General features: G+C 44.2%; 1 pseudogene; it reads right to left on the minus strand.

Moving 5' to 3' along the window:
* Positions 1–9,961: 9,961 nt before the first annotated feature.
* Positions 9,962–10,057, minus strand: LOC124507356 (uncharacterized; annotated as a pseudogene).
* Between the last annotated feature and the right edge of the window lie 3,974 nt (positions 10,058–14,031).

Below are 14,031 nucleotides of genomic sequence, written 5' to 3' on the forward strand. Positions count from 1 at the left end.
GGGGTTCAAATAAAAATGCAAAAGCATGTGCCCACTCATCTGGCCAGAACACTGAAGTATAAGCACGTCTCTTTAAATAGATCTGTAAGCCACATCCTTCATTTACATCATCTATAAACCGCTGGACTATAGGCAGTAGATTAATTCAAAAAGGCTGCCTTCGGAATTTTATTTTAGCAAAGGGAAATGCTATCTGCTAGAAGGATACTAGAAAAATTAGAGGCACGAGAAGAAAAAATAAAGTAAAAAGCACTTCTATAATTACAGTGCGATCACCTTTCCCTCCGTGAAGGGACAGGAAAGGAAAGGCACAATACAAGAATTGAAGTCATCATTGTGTGTGAGAGTTCCTGGCGTATAATGCTAGACAGAGCTATTTACTGGAAAAAGTGTTGGTTTATTTACATGCTAAACAGCACCACCTTCTAGCTTCTGCGACTGACAAATAATGGCACAGCAAGGAAGAGAAAGAAAAGGCAATCTTCCTTCTTCCAGAGAGAATCAGAACAAGACAGACAAGGGGTTGTCACAAATCCAAACATCTTGACCCCATCATTATAAAATGGAGTGCCCAGCCTCTCCAAACATCTCCAAAGAGATAATCTTTGCTTTTTCGCTAACAAGAATCGTAGCAAGGAAACTTGACTCCGCATCCAGAAGAAGGGATAAGAGAGAGAGGGAAAATAATCAATATTTGCCTCCATCTGGGAGATCTCCATAGCACAACTCTTTCAAAAGACGGGGAAAATAAAATTTAGTCTTTGTCAGAGGACTCATAAACAAGGCTAAATGCGTCCTTGCGCGCTTGATAAAAACAAAGGTGAAAAATATCTGATTTGATGAACAAAGACTGGGCCAATGAATGGAGTGAATCATTTTAATACAGTAAACAGGAGATCTGAATAAAAAGATCAAAGGAGGCCAGAGAGTGAAATGCACCCACAATTGCAAGTGCTCCCCAGGGAATGACAAGAACAAAATCGGGAGATTTTGCTCAGAGAGATACTGCCACTGATTTTAATGTCGTTGTCTGTGCTAATCAAGGCACCGCCTTTGAGCTTTCCTTAAAAGTTCTCACTTCTTTGATTTAGAAAATAATGCTTGCAACTTGCAGTCGGTATATATAAATTCTGGCAGATACTAGGAGGGGAAATGCGGGCACTGAGTGGGGAAACAAATTAAATATGCGGGATATCGTTCTAGTTTGGCCCATTCCTTGGGCAACTATTTCTAAATTTTATATGCTTACCTTATTCCAAATATCTGTGTTTAATAATAAAGCACACTACTTCTCCCCACCCCTCCTTTTGTTTTCGTTTTTTAAACAACTAAGACCGGGTAGAGAGAAGTTACGTAAGAAACTTTATTGACAGGATATCCATCATTTTATTTCCTCGTTTGACATTTAGTTTACTGAGTGGGATTTAGTCCATAAGAAAGTTATCCGTGTACTTTAAAATTTACTTTAAAATTTATTAGCAGCCTACAGTTAATTACGGATTAAAAAAAAAAAAACGTCTGCAGCATTCTGGTTGAATTTTAGTTTAGCTAGTCCAAGGAATGACGGTAAGCTCACAGTGGTGCCACGCTTGGGAAGGTGGTGATGAAAATGGTGGGGAAAGGGGGGCTGCGGTCATTAGCGGCCTAGAAATTGGCCACACGTCCCTCACAGAATCAAGCGTGTCAGTGTGTTCGCTGAGGGCCTCACGGGTGGTGAGCGCTCACTGAGGGCTGGGACTAGGCCTGGATGTTGGGCCAGAGCCCATCCGCCGTGGCCCAGCAGCCTTCGCCCCCGCCACCAGTAGCCCGCAGTCCTTGCCCGGAAGCCATTACCCGGCAGTCCTTGCCCGGAAGCCATTACCCGGCAGCCTTTGCCCGGAAGCCACTACCCGGCAGTCCTTGCCCCACAGCCATTACCCGGCAGTCTTTGCCCCACAGCCGTTACCCGACAGTCTCTGCCCGGAAGCCATTACCCGGCAGTCCTTGCCCCACAGTCATTACCCGGCAGTCTTTGCCCGGAAGCCATTACCCAGCAGTCTTTGCCCCACAGCCATTACCCGGCAGTCTTTGCCCCACAGCCATTACCCGACAGTCTCTGCCCGGAAGCCATTACCCTGCAGTCCTTGCCCCACAACCATTACCCGGCAGTCTTTGCCCCACAGCCACTGCCCCATCCAGTTACCTGGCACCATTACCAGGAGATTGTTGTCCCCTGCCATTACCCGGCAGCCATTGCGTGTGTCCCCAGTGAGCCAATACGATGCCCAAGCCGCATTCCTGGAGGGATGGCTGGGCAGTCTTCCTCCATGACCCCAGAGTCCTCGGAACCCGGAAGGCCCGGCCACGCACCCGCGGAGCGTTCTGGCCCCAGATGTTTGGGAGGCACCCTGGGACCTGGGGCCTGGGCTCCTCGGGAGGGAGAGTAAGTGACTCCTGCAGGGGCAGAAGCTGAGGCTGAGTAAAGCCTGCCCGCCTGGACGCGTGTCCAAGGCGCCAGCCCGCCGGAGGCCTAAGGACATTCTGGAATCCTCCTGGAATCCTAAAGAGATTCGGAGACCGTTCCATTTACTAGATGCCCCTCGCTCTAGGGTTGGAAGAGTTCTTTAAAGCGCTGATTTGGGTAAGATAAATTGCCTAAGTGACGGGATTAACTAGAAGCTTCTGCTTCGCCCAGATAGACGTGCCCTCAGCCTGCCAAAACCCATCCTCTGCGCTTGGCCCAGCCCTGGCCCCAGCAGCGCTCTGCCTCGCCTATCGGTAAACGGGGGAGGAAACTCCTAGAGGCTGTGCCCCGCGGTGGCCAGGACTCGGCCTTACGCAGGGTGTCGCCCACGTCGAACCCCGGCCAGGGCTTTCTCACTGTGATGTCAGAGGGGTCCGCCTGGGAGAGCTCGGCGTGGAGGAGGGCCCCCGGACAGCAGGCCACGTCCCCCGCGGCAGCTGCAAAGGACGAGAAGGAAGTGGGGGGTAGCATTCGAGAAATCTGTTCTGTGCCTGGCACAGCGGCAGCCTCCTACCCGCCCCCCCCCCCCCAGCCGTGTGGCCTGGGAAACGAGGCAGGCAGAAGCTGCCGTGGCACCTCAGAACCTGGCCGTCCGACAGGCACTGGCAGAGAAGCCTGCCGGCTTTGGGAGGCATTTCGTAAACAGGCTCCTGTTGTGGACAAGGAGCGACTTGGGTTTCGGAACCCGGGACCCCTCCGAGGCCCCGCACATTTCCAAGCCCGATGAGTGAGGTCGCCAGGCAGTCTGCGGAAAGGCTTCTGTGAAGAAATCAGCAGAAATTGGATTCGTTCCTATTGATGAAATGTCAAACTTCGTGCCAGACCTAAATACAAATCGTGGCCTACGACTACGTCCTCGAACGGCATACAAAGAGAAAGGGTTTGGGGCAAAATATGGCAGTTCCGTTCTGGAAAACAAAATTTGATCTGGGAAGCTTACAGTGCAGGCCTTAAACATTAAAGCTGCAAGCTTTTCACAGTATTTCCAGCATTGACTGGTTATGCAAGTAAAGGGATGGGTTTACCATTTCAAGAAAATACTTCACATCATTTATACACTTTGGGTAAGATCAATTTTTTTGTGGTTTTTTTCTTTTTTCTTTTTTTTTTTTTTTTTTTTACATTTTTAGAAGGTATTCTGGATGAAAAAAATTCACAAGGAGAACTACAGAAGCCCCAGCCCCCAAGAAGGCCAGTCTGCAGGCTACAACTATAATACAGCATGCCTCACAATTGTTACTTTTTTTTTAAGATTTTTTTAATGTTTATTTATTTTTGAGAGAGAGAGAGAGACAGAGCATGAGTGAAGGATGGCTCAGGCAGAGAGAGAGGGAGACACAGCATCCGAAGCAGGCTCCAGGCTCCGAGCTGTCAGCACAGAGCCCGACGAGGGGCTCGAACTCACAGACCGCGAGATCATGACCTGAGCTGAAGTCGGATGCTTAACCGACTGAGCCCCCCCAGGTACCCCAACAATCGTTACTTCTTAACTCTGTATTCCCTAAAGGTGGGGAATTCCTTCAAGCAGGAGGAGGGACAGAAAAAGTGGAGGGGCACGTTGGAATTTCCAGGGTAAACTCCACAGTGTGGTGAAGAAAGACTATTCTATAGACTATTTTCATGATACAAATTAGAGACATTAAGCCTTGACAAAATCTCTGTCTAGCGGGGGATATGCATAAAGAGGAGAAGTTAATTAAACTAAGTCAGCCTGATGCGGGGCTTGAACTCACAACCCTGAGATCAAGACCTGGGATCAAGAGTTGGATGCTCAGCCGACGGAGCCACCCAAACACCCCGATATTAAGTTAATTCAAATAAAAAACAAAGATTGGAAAATGTTCATAATATTAATATTAAGCTGGTAATAAGGTAAAGAATTTATCTACTAAGAAAGGACTTGGGTAGAGGGGCACCTGGGTGGCTCAGCGGGTTGAGTGTCTCGCTCTTGGTTTCGGCTCAGGTCATGATCTCACGGGTTGTGGGCCGGACCCCAAGTTGGACTCCTCACTGACAGTGCAGGGCCTGCTCGGGATTCTCTGTCCCCCTCTCGCTCTCTGCCCCTTCCCCACTTCTTCTCTCTCTCTCAAAATAAATAAGCTTTTTTTTTTTTTTTTTAAAGAAAGGAGTTAGGTAGAGAAAATAATCACATGAAAGCATAAATATATAGTATAGGCTGATGGAAACTTCCTAGCTGAATTAAAACTTAACATTGCATTGGAGAACTTCGTCTTTAGGCAGTGAACGATAGACTGTAGATTGCCAAAACTGAGGAACTAAGATCATGAAATTCACCTTTCATTTCTATATTTAGACCCAAATAAACTTATATTTAAATTTGAAAGCAGACAAGTATTCAGATCCTTAATACTGTGATTTTATTCTGAATAATTGCCTTTTATTTTCAATGCCTTTTAGGTCTTTACAGTACCTCATGTCACAATTTAATCTCTCTTTAAACTTAATTTAATGCCCAATTTAATCTCCATATGACAGCTAATAATTAAGAGAACTCATTTGTGTGGCATAATGTTTGGTTGTGTTGGTCATGTATATGTGTCATGTACGATACTGTTTTGTACCATGCAATTTAATGACCAGTGCCACTCGATATGTTTATTTAGGAAGAGCAAAAACCCAAGCTGCCGTCTTCTGAGAGTCAAAACATAGGTTTTCATGGTGATGGTGTGAACAGCAAAAGATTTCACAGGCTACAGGGGGCCTGGGTGGCTCAGTGGGTTAAGCACCTGACTTCGGCTCCGGTCATGATCTCAGTTTGTGAGTTCGAGTCCCACTCCTGGTGGAGCTTGAGCCTTGCTCCGGGCTCCACATTCTCTCTCCCTCTCTCTCTGCACCTCATGGGATTCTCTCTCTCTCTCTCTCTCTCTCTCTCTCTCTCAAAAATAAATAAATAACTAAATAAAATCTTAAAAAAGATTTTACATGCTACAGAGGCTTACTTTAGTATTTGCACTTTGCACGTATACATGCACAAACCTATAGCATGTGTATCTTACATGTACAGATCTGAACAGTATATATGCACAAATCTGAAACGATCGTTTTGTAAGTATAGTAGGTGGATTAATAATTTGTATTAGTGGTTTTCACCCTTTTCCCCTTCTTTGTCGTGAAATCTTTCAAAGGAATTCTTACTTGGAAGCCCAGTTTGCAAAACAGACACACAGGTATCTTTGCTCGGAGGAAGGTGTTTGTGGGGGCGGGGAATGGGGGGAGGGGCTAAAGGCAGCCTTGTAGGTTCACCCGTCAATGGCTCTCGAGCCCTTTCATGGAGGCCCTTGAACTTCTGAGCACATTTTGGAAATTGTTGTCATATGTGATGCCCTATATCTCTAGTGCACCTTTATAGTATTTCATTCCCCCAGTATTCGATGTTTTTTTCATCTTACGGGTGAGAGAAGAGGGACTCAGATAATTCATTTTCCCACTGCCACATTATCGAGTGATCAAATTTAGGGCTTGAATTCAAATCTTCTGTTCTGACTCGTGTTATTTCCCCATTATTTCATATTGTCTATAACAACAGAAAACATGCTGGGATGTCTTCTAATGTCCAAGTAGGATGAAGTAGAATTTATTGAAATCATGTGCGTTTCTTAACGTCCTTCTACAGCAAAAGTGAGTGACAATAGTCCCGTGGGTCACAGTCCTGTGGTTTGCCCAGGTCACCGATTGCAGAGCTGCCTATAACCCGCAGCCTGTAAGCCTGGCCCTTTCTTTCCCACTCGAGAAAGCATGTTGGGATACAGGTCACGAGGGTGATGTTATCATCGGCGTCAATTTTTATCTACGGACAAGATGAACAGCTCACAAACTTCATTTTTAGTGGAAACAATTGTTTTTCATCTTCCTGGTTGACAGGCGGTGCACCTAAAGAAGCACAATTAGCGATCAGCATCTTGAGAAATACTATTAGACTGTAATATGAAAATCAAAAGTCACTTTAGTGGGAGAAGAGACTTAATGGGAGCCAGTGAAAAACAGAAAATTAGGAAAGAAGAACAAACTGCTTGGGTATAAGATGGGAAGCGTTTACTGTAATTGGAATTAATGGAGCAGGTGACAAGGACATTCAGTGCCGGTCAGATGTCCAATGACGAGTGTTGGTAAAGATGTGGAGAAAAGGGAGCCCTCGGGCCCCGTGGATGGAATGTAAGTCGGTGCAGCCACTGTGGAAAACAGTGGGGCGTTTCCTCGAAAAGTTAAAAATAGGGGCGCCTGGGTGGCGCAGTCGGTTAAGCGTCCGACTTCAGCCAGGTCACGATCTCGCGCTCCGTGAGTTCGAGCCCCGCGTCGGGCTCTGGGCTGATGGCTCAGAGCCTGGAGCCTGTTTCCGATTCTGTGTCTCCCTCTCTCTCTGCCCCTCCCCCGTTCATGCTCTGTCTCTCTCTGTCCCAAAAATAAATAAACGTTGAAAAAAAAAAATTTTTTTTAAAAAAAAGAAAAGTTAAAAATAGACCTACCGTCTGATGCGGCAATTCCACTTCTGGGTATTTATCCAAAGGAAATGAAAATGGCAACCGATTTTTCAGTTTTTCACCTGCATTGTTCACTGCAGCATTTACAATAGTCAGGACAGCGAAGCCACCTGGCTGTCCACTGTTGGACGAATGGGTGAAGAAAATGCGTGACTAGACCACGGACTACCACTCAGCCCTAAAAAAGAAGGAAATCCCGCCATTTGCAACAGCGTGGATGGGCCTTGAGGGCATTATGCTAAGTGAGATAAGTCAGGCAGAGAAAAAGGTGATCTCACTTATATATGGAATCTAAAGCAACACAAAACAAAACACACCTGGACCCATGGATACAGAGAATAGATTGGTGGCTGCCAAGGGCGGGGGGAGGGGAGTACGAAGTATGTGAAGAGGGTCAAAGCATACAAAGTTCCAGTTATAAAATAAGTCCTGGGGATGTAATGTACATCATGGTGACTATGGTTTATAAGACTATTGCATGTTTGAAAGTTGCTTACGAGAGTAGGACTTAAAAAAATAACTAACTGCGTGCTGATGGTTGTTAACCAGACTTATTACGGTGATCGTTTCACAATATATACAAATATTGAATCATTATGTTGTATACATGACACTAATATAGTGTTATATGTCAATTATATCTCAATAACAAAAATCGGCCACAAATTAAGATCTTAGAGAAGATGGAGAATAATATGAGTGTAGGGGAAAAAAGGCTAAGGTTTCAGCTGAACCATTTTGAAGAGAGAAACCTAATAATGAGTGTGGAACCATCTTGTGTCAGTCTCGTAAAGGGCAGGACAAGACAGAGGAGATACACGAGAGAATTTTGCCATGACAGGGGTGGCAGACAAATTAAAATGGGAAAGCCAGTAAAGCTAAGAATCTCATTAAACATAGGAAAATCTCGGGATGCCTGGGTGGCTCAGTCTGACTTCAGCTCGGGTCATGATCTCGTGGTCTGTGGGCTCGAGCCCCATATCGGGCTCTGTGCTGACAGCTCAGAGCCTGGAGCCTGCTTCCGATTCTGTGTCTCCCTCTTTCTCTCTGTCCCTCCCCCACTCACACTCTGTTTCTCAAAAACGAATAAACTTCAAAAAAAAAATTAAAAGTACAGGAAAATTCCTTACTTATCTAAACAATTGAAGTTTGTATTTCAAGGCAAAAGTACTGGGATCCACTTTGGATCTCATACATACAGTTTTGTGACTCCCCTGGCCAACAGAGTGCCAGAGAATTAAAAAAAATTTTTTTTTAATGTTTACTTATTTTTGAGACCGAGGGAGACAGAGCGCGAGTTCGGGCGCACGAACCGTGAGATCATGACCTGAGCCGAAGCCGGACGCTCAACCGACGGAGCCACCCAGGCGCCCCTCGAATGCCAGAGAATTTTTAGCAGAGGAATTGTAGACACGCAACAGTAGGGGTGTCCGTGAAACATTAATAGATGGCATGGGAAAATCGGTCCTGCACTGAAGTCACTCGAGGAGGTAGGTTTACAAATGTATACGGGTGTCTTCAGGATAAGACTTCTCGGACCCCTTGATACGTTCATGTACGTGGTAAAGCTGAGAGCACGAGAAAGTCAGAAGCATTTCCCAAACAGCTCAATAAAGGACTTTCCCCCTACCCTTTCGTACCTCACAGAACACGGGAGTTCTGGAGAATGCCAGTGTACAGCAATGTTGTTAAGCAAGTCAGAAAATCGGCAGATACCTCCTAATTCAGAGGAAAGGCCGATGCGTCTGGAACCAAGGATAGCAATTTCACACCAGTGAAATTTTCCCGCCCCACATCACACCGCACTGGGGTTCCACGGAACACCCTTCGTCCTTTGGGTCGGGCTCTTCTGGCCCAGCTGTTTTCGCTTACCCAGCACAGACTACAGATTCCCACCTTCCTTTCTCTGTTTAATTGACTTTGTCCGCTTCGAATGTCCCGCACCAAACACCTGTTAGCCACGGAGCACGCAGCCGAGGCAGAAGGAGGACGAACTGAAGGATCCCGCCCTCCACAGGCTTCCAGATCGGCATTGCTGCCTCTGACCCAAAGCCTTGCCCATGTTTCCCTGCACTGACTCTTCTGAAGTCGGTAGATGTGATGTTTCCACCTCTCTTATAACTCTTGCCATATTTTGCTTTGTTCCATAGTTATTTTAAACGTAGTATATTAATGTCTTCATAGATATCAATTGCTGTTGAGCGTTCTCATTAATTAGGAGCTATCTGCCAATTACTGACTTCCTTGGGAACACGGCCCTACCGTCGGCATTCTCCAGAACTCCCGTGTGTTGTGAGGTATGAATGTTTGAACTAGTTTGCAGGTATTGAACTATTTGTACAATGCTTCTGGTTCCCTTGGGCTCAGAGCCTTACGGTGTACAGGAGCAGATCAAGGGGTCTGAGAAGTCTTGTCCTGAAGACACCTACATAGTTTTTAAAACTTCGATAGGTAGTAAATATTAAATATTGCCAGGCACTGTGCTGGATGTTATTCAAGGTGAGGAAAGGAACCTCACCTTCAGAGCAATTAGCACCCGGGGTAAAACGTCCTATGGTACATAGGGAGTTATTGATATTTTTTTTCTTCTTTGACAAACTGACAGGTAATTGACAAATAAAAGTTTATATCTTTATTTTTTTTAACGTTTATTTTTTTTGAGACAGAGAGAGACAGAGCATGAACGGGGGAGGGGCAGAAAGAGAGGGAGACACAGAATCTAAAACAGGCCCCAGGCTCCGAGCCATCAGCCCAGAGCCTGACGCGGGGCTCGAACTCACAGACCGCGAGATCGTGACCTGAGTTGAAGTCGGACGCTTAACCGACTGAGCCACCCAGGCGCCCCTAAAAGTTTATATCTTTAAAGTGTACGACACGATATGTATACATTTTGAAATGACCACCACAGTCAACTTAATGAACGTCCATCACATAATAACCTTTTTTATTATTATTATTTTTTACTAGGAAACAGTTCGCGAGTTTGCCTATCATCCTTGCGCAGGGGGCGTGCTAATCTCTGTATCATTCCAGACATGTGCTGCCAAAGGGACACTAGTCTTCCACTGTTAGCACAACTCTTAAATCCCCTGACCTACGAAGAAATGTGACAATTTGCCATTAGTGGTAGACATTTAAGTATACACCCTCCAGTGCTGTTTTCCTTTGCCTCGCCTCCACTCCCATAGAGGAAATTAAAGACCCTTTCCTAATTTAACTTCAAATTCATGTTTCTTTGTACACATAAATGTGACCATGTCTAAGGTCCCCTGAACCTTTTTTCTTAAAATCGATTTGAAGGAGAGGTAGGAAATTTAATATTAATGTTGTACGGTTTTTTTTTAAGTCTTTTGGGGTTACCCTTTATTTCTTAATTGTTTTCCTCTTCCATATTTATTTTTCCACTTAAAGCTAAATAACAAAAGGAAACGAAAGTGGAACTATTAAAAAGAAAATAATGATCAATTAGATATTTACAATACTTAGAATTTTGCTTTATAAAAATATTGTTAAAGCTATTACTCATGTTGAAGTTTTAGCGTTCATTAATGCATGTATTTTGTGCAAAATCAGCAAATTCCGCATTCCCAGTTTGGCTGTTATACACACAAATTAATGAATGTACTTTAATGAGTTTGATTAATATGCATCAGCTTAAGATCCATTTTGTATTATTAGCCCATGAAATGTTCCTCGTTGAATGCTGCTGAATCAGAATGCTGTATTTGCCTGGGAAGGCTCTCTCTCTCTCTCTCTCTCTCTCTCACACACACACACACAGACGCTCTTCACAAATAATGTAAAGCTAAGATTTTCATAATTATCATAATTCACTCATTAAGATATTAGCAAACTGTCACAACCACAGAAGAGTCTCTATGCATGGAATTTTCCATCTCTTGCCTTCACCCAAGATATACATGCAGTGCCTGTGCCAGAGAATGTTAAATGGAAACCCTACTTCTGCATTTTATTAGCAAATTTTGCAAACTACAAACAGCTTGAGTGTTGTATAAATTTATAGTTGTACTTGCACATTTGTGACGGTGGTTTTCGGCATGCAAGTTTTATCTAAGAGTTTTTACTTGGAACTGCACACAGCAATTCCAAAACCTCAAGAACTAAAGGAAAATAAAATTGAAGTGCCTTTACAATTGTGTGATTTGTACATTATTTATTTCAAAACAAGATTAAAAATACTGTACTCCCAGAAACATTCTCTTCTGGTAGAAGCCACTGAGATGGAAAATTTCATCTATTTCAAACTGATTTTTTTGCCTGAATGACTCTCACGTATTTTCCTAAAACCCAGTCATGTCAAACAATTTCTTCTACCTTAATAATACTATGCAAGTAGCCAGGAAGATTCGAGGGTTGAACTGGTAGAAGGCACTTGGCCAAGTAGGTGCCCGACTATATTTTGATTTCCTACGCTCAGACGTACTTACTCTTTTTTCATCTTCTGATCCCCTGGCTCAGCAGTACTTCTAGATAAGAATTCCTGCATATTTCTGTCCTAGGAACACTTGGCCAAATTTGAGTTAGAGAATGCATTTTAGCTCAAAGTCTCAAATACGAATACGGTAGCGAAACCCATTTTCCCAGTTTAGGAGGTAATAGAAGGAGCTCAAAATGGCTGACAAAGGGCACATGTATTTTCAGTGTCCTTCCCAAGATGCCATTTGTGCCATCACAATGCCTCTAGTGACAGGAGTGCTCCTCATCTTCTTAAAGATGACTGGTCTACGACAGAGCTACCTGGTTGCGATATAAGGAGTCAGATTTCAATGAAATAATTGATGCTTTTTCTTCAGCCTTTTCTCTCTTAAGTAAAAACCTATTTTTTGGGGGGGGGGGCACCTCGGTGGCTCAGTCGGTTGAGCGTCCGACTTCGGCTCAGGTCATGATCTTGCGGTCTGTGAGTTCGAGCCCCGCGTCGGGCTCTGTGCTGATGGCTCGGAGCCTGGAGCCTGCTTCGGGTTCTGTGTCTCCCTCTCTCTCTGCCCCTCCCCTGCTCATGCTCTGTCTCTCTCTCTCTCTCTCTCAAAAATAAAAATAAAAACATTAAAAAAGATGTTTTTAATTAAAAAATAAATAAGTAAATAAATTGTTTTTTGCTTCAACTACTATTGTCATTGACTCACCACCTTCTCTGGTGACATACATAATTTTTAAAAGAACTGATTTTAAAATAGCATGTAAAATTTTCTCATAGAAACCACTGCTAAGTGGGAAAGGTAATGGGAATGCATGCTTTGGATGGGTCCTTGTCATGATCTTGAATTAACAAGATAAAGAATGTGGTATAAGTCTTAATTTATGATCCCAAGAAGTATATGAGAAAGCTACAGAAGTAAATTCAGACTTGGAAATTTAGGATTTTCTTTGTAGGAAAAAGATGACAATGTTAGCAATGGCTGGTCAGTCTTCTCAAATGGCTGTCAGCTATTTTGATTCTACTCAACAAATCAAAGAAGCCATCATTTTTCTAAACAGCAGGGGTGAAAAAAAAAAAAAACAACATTCTGAACTAGGTTCTTGACCCACTCACACTCATGAAGAATCTTCTGGGTGAAGGAGTATGATGCTTCCCATGACAGCCCTGGACCATCTACAGAGAAAGAGGGACGTGGCCAGTTAAGCCTTCCCCGAATGACCACGTAACTCATTTTCTGATAACAGAAAATTGAAAAGGCATAAGTCCCGAGCTTTTTCTTTTATGATGCCCCGTTTGCAATAAAGAGGTCATCAGAAAAATGGATTCTTACTTGCTAACCTGACACATGCCGTCCAGGGATTAGAAGGAGATAATTTGTCAATACTGTCAGCCAAATGCAGCTGTGGTCCCATCCGTTACCTAAGGTCTATTTTCATTTTTCCCAATTCCAAGATGTTTGTTTAATTAAAATGAAAAGTGGAATGATCGTGCTCCCTAGAAGGTCATTTTGTCTCCTTCCAGCGGTTGAGTGACATACTTTTAACTTTGTAAAGTCACTTGTTGCAATTTAAAGTTTAGTTACTGCACAACGTGCTTAGCTGTATATAGTAGCTAATTTGCCATGACAGAGGAGAAAGAGAGCCCAGTACCACTAAGTCCTGTGAAGAAAGCACACTCAACAGCATTCTGTCCCCAGTTTGGGGGAATCGTATGTTGTGCGTGTATCAGTAGGGCTCTGTTGTAAATGGTAGGAGGCATTTTCACTATTTTAGGCAGAAAGGGTGCTTTACAGGGAATTGGGAACCTAAACGTGCATTAGAGGGTTTAGAACAACAGGCTCTCCACTGACCTCCGGGAACCACTCCCAGGACAACTTTGCAGAACCCGGCGTCCAAGGGCACCGAATCGGGAAGCTGCCGTAGCAACTGTCACCCCCAGGGTCATGGCAGATCTCTGACTTTAGCTGTCTTCCAGGCGTCAGGAGGCCACCACTGCAGTTGTCGGGTCCAGGAGATTGCCGCCTAGGCTGCAGTCTGCTGAGAGAGTGTGGCCCAAGGTCTTTAGGGCCACGCTGAAATCGGAAAGAGGAAAATGGATGTCCCCACACTGCTTCTCCCTCCCCTGAACCGGGCTCCACATACAGGTCTCAGGGGCTTGCCTCTGATTGGCCAAACCTAAATGGCTCCTTTAACTGCACGGGAGCCTGGGAAATGTACATTTTGTTTTGTTTTAATTTTCTGGACTTCTCAATCCGGGAAAGCATGCTAACAGGAGGTTAGAACAGAGTTGAGCTAGTTTACCAAATCTCCAATACCCTTAGATTCACTTTCTGCTACTGGTGACCAGGCATAAATTCCTTCACCGGTCCCTATTTTTAACAAACTGGTGTTATTCCTCCTTTTATCTTTTTGGAGATTTTATACTAGTTTTCTTAAAGCCTTTTCAGATTGTTCTATGACTTCCATCTCACCGGGAGTAAATAAGTCCTGATGTGGTAGGCAGAATAATGTCCTCCTGCAAAGATGTTTATGTCCTAACTGCTTGGAACCTGTGAACATGTTACATTACGTGGAGAATTAAGGTTGTTCTTT

This window comes from Lynx rufus, unplaced genomic scaffold, assembly GCF_022079265.1.
Source record: "Lynx rufus isolate CCGP_SWC_20201006 ecotype Redwood Valley unplaced genomic scaffold, mLynRuf1.p SCAF_11, whole genome shotgun sequence".
Taxonomy (NCBI): domain Eukaryota; kingdom Metazoa; phylum Chordata; class Mammalia; order Carnivora; family Felidae; genus Lynx; species Lynx rufus.